Genomic DNA, 3890 nt, shown 5'->3' on the forward strand with positions numbered 1-3890 from the left:
AGCTGACATTTTATTTATTTCATTTTCATTTTTTTCATTTATTTATTTATTTCAGGCAATGACAAAAACGTACAAGTTGACAAAACATAATAATATAAATTAATATAGTGCATTATTGTCCAGTTTGCCTGAAAGGGAGTGGGAAGAAGATAATTTATTTAATCCCACCCCCAGTTCTCCATTCAGTGATTATTCACATGAGTTTCACTCTCACTTTGTTCAAGGATTATAATACAGATGTTGTATCATAGTGGCATTACCACAGGTAACAATAATTATTACACTGTAACAATCATTTGTATCAACAATGTAGGAATAATGAATATACCAACAATGGTAATAGACATCATAGCAATAATGGTAATAGACAACATAGCAATAATGGTAAGGAAACATTGAGCACATGTTACACTTTGAGACAGAGTACAGCAGCAGGTCAAATTAAAGACCCTCATCTCTATATTTCAACCAGACCCCATGTTTGTATAATAGTTTAAATCGATTTATAGTTTGGCATTGCTTGTGTTGTAAGTCCAGTTTGTTCCATAGTTTTACTCCGCATACAGACACACAAAAACGTTTACGAGTGGTTTGAGCTCTCGACAATAAGAAATATCCAAAGCCTCTCAAGTTATGAGCTTGCACTCGTCTTATAAAAAAACGTTGTAGATTAGGTGGCAATAATTTGTTAAAAGCTTTATATAAGATTATTAATGTATTATATTTAACAAGGTCATCAAATTTGAGCAACTTTGATTGCATAAACAGATTATGAGTATGTTCTAAATAACCGTTGTGAATGATCCGCACTGCTCTTTTCTGTAATATGATCAGAGGATGAATTGTGTTTTGGTAAGTATTCCCCCATACTTCAACACAGTATGTAAGGTATGGGAGTACCAAGGTGCAGTATAGAGTACGGAGTGCATTTTCATTGAGGTATAGTTTTGCTTTGTTTATAATTGAGAGGCTTTTGGAGATTTTTGTTTTAATGTGTCTGACATGAGGTTTCCATGATAGTTTACTATCAATTATTACTCCCAAAAATGTATTCTCATTTACGATTTCAATTTGGGTACCATCAATACTTATTTTCTGTTCAGACGTTATGTTGCGATTTCCAAACATTACTATCTTAGGTTTTATTTATATTCAAAGATAATTTATTTGTGTCCATCCATTTTTTTTACTATGTTTAGTTATGTGTTTACTGTATTTATGAGCTCATTATAGTCATCACTACTGTAGAATAAATTTGTGTCGTCTGCAAAAAGTATACATTTCAGTATTTTGGATGTATTAAACATATCATTAATATATACATTAAACAGTTTTGGCCCCAACACGGACCCTTGGGGGACACCACAAGCAATGCCAAGAGTATCAGATAAAAATTGACCCATTTTAACAAACTGTACCCTCCCTGTTAAATAACTTTTTTTAACCAGTCACCAGCCAGCCCCCCTAATTCCATATCTTCCATTTTATCTAGTAGAATTGAATGATTAATGTATCAAAGGCTTTCTTTAGGTCAATAAAAATACCACTGCATATCTTTTATGCTCCAGTGCATTAGTAATTTCCTCAATAGCTTCAGTTATTGCCATTGAAGTTGTTCTTTTGGACCTAAAGCCATACTGACCGTTATTGATTATATGATGCTTCTCAAGAAAATATTCAAGTCGGGAGTTAAATAGTTTCTCTAAGATTTTTGAGAACTGAGGCAAAAGATAGATTGGTCTGTAATTGTTGAAAGCGTGTTTGCTGTCACTTTTGAAGAGCGGAGTTACTTTTGCGATTTTCATTTGACTTGGAAAGCAGCCAGTCTGGAATGATAAATTAGATATATAAGTTAATGGTTTTACAATATTCAGGATAACCTTTTGAACCAATATCATGTTGATATCATGGCAGTCAGTGGAGTACTTACTTTTACACTTCCGCACAATGTTTGTCACTTCCTGCTCATTTGTAGCTGAGAGGAAGAATGACGAAGAATTCTGTTCAATAGTTGATTTTGTAACTCCATTGTCTGGGATATCAACAGCCAATTTAGGACCAACATTTACAAAAAAACTGTTGAACTTGTTTACTACATTAGTCATATTATAATCTTCACTGTTTTCATCAATAAAGTAATCAGGATATGTCAACTTGGAATATCCTTGTTTTATTAGACTATTCAAAACATCCCAAGTTCCTTTTATATTATTTTTGTTTTCATATAGTTTTTTTTGATGATATAACCGTTTGCTTGTTCTTATAATATCAGTTAATTTATTTTTATACTTCTTGTATCGTTGTTCGACTTCTTTTGTTTTTATTTTGATGAAAAGTTTGTAGAGATTGTTTTTCTTTTTACAGGCATTAATCATCCCTTTTGTGATCCAAGGGCTATTTTTATTTTTTCCTTTTATAAAATATTCTTTTACGGGGCAATGTTTATTATGCAGGGAAGTAAAGATGTCTAAAAAATGACAATAAGCACTGTCCACATTAGGTTCTCTGTATACTGAAGTCCAATCCTAAACTGCCAAACTATTGTTTAGGGCACAGATTGTTTCCTCAGTTGTTATTCGTTTAGAGATTTTTGCCATAGTGTCTTTGGTTTTCTTGAGATGACAGTCATATAAAGTAAAAACAGGTAAATGGTCAGTGATGTCACATATAAATAGGCCACTGGTGACTTGATTTCCCATAATGTTTGTAAAAATGTTGTCAATGATTGTGGCACTATGTGTTGTTATTCTGCTTGGTTTGGTTATGGTTGGATATAGAGACAGGCTGTACATAGTGTCAATGAAGTCATCAACATGTTTTTGCTTGGTTGAGTTTAACAAATCAATGTTAAAATCACCACAGATAAATATGTTTTTTTGGTTCACAGAGGAAAATATTTTACCCATCCACTCATTGAAAGTTTCTATGCTTGAACCAGGTGCCCGGTATACACAGCTCATGAAGATATTTGTCTTTTTGTCATTTAGGATTTCCACTGTTAAACATTCAAATAATCCATCGACTGCTATGGTCATGTTTGTTAAAACTTTAAATGTAACAGATTTATGAATGTACAATGCGACCCCTCATCCTATTTTATTTATTCTGTTTATGTATGTTAATTCATAGTCATTCAGACTCAAATCAATACCTTTATCACTGTTGAACCAGGTTTCAGTGATTGCAACAATGGTAAATGGATGACTAAATTCTTTCAAGTAATCCTTGATAGCCTCAAAGTTAGTGTACATGCTTCGACTATTGAAATGTATTATAGATAGACTATCTTCTGATTTTACACTGTTTTCATATTGTTCGCGGGTAAAATAATTACAGTTTTTAACAATCGCAGAGAAAAAATTATCATCAGGGTCTATGTCCATATCAGTCTCTGTTGTGGTCTGCTCTTGATACTCACACATGTCCAGTTCTTTTTGTTGATGTTGGAGGATCTTCTGTAACATGTCCATATTAATACTTGGTCTGTGTTCTTGGTGTGGGTAGCATTGAGATGATGTAAAAGTCACAAGCTACATTGATACCAAGTACTGCATCAATGTCAATACTTATCAAGATCTTCTATTTTCCTTATCACCAAGACTTTTGCTTCCTCCGGCGTCCCATTTAGTTTGATTCATTATTTCTAATGTTTATATTTTGACATTGAAAAGTTGAATCATTTTGAAACATAAACATGACTGCAATATATTTATTTCATGCTATAAATCACAAATGGCTATTCAGATAAAGGAAGTTAGCTAATAGAATAAACATTGGTTGTTACTCCTTATGATTTTTGCATGATATTTGCATTTGGAGCAGTTGAAATGGAGAGGGAGTCGAAGAGACAGAAATTGGCTATAAAATCAAAGGCAGAATCCACTAAAGCA

The sequence above is a fragment of the Entelurus aequoreus genome, linkage group LG22, assembly GCF_033978785.1.
Source record: "Entelurus aequoreus isolate RoL-2023_Sb linkage group LG22, RoL_Eaeq_v1.1, whole genome shotgun sequence".
NCBI lineage: Eukaryota > Metazoa > Chordata > Actinopteri > Syngnathiformes > Syngnathidae > Entelurus > Entelurus aequoreus.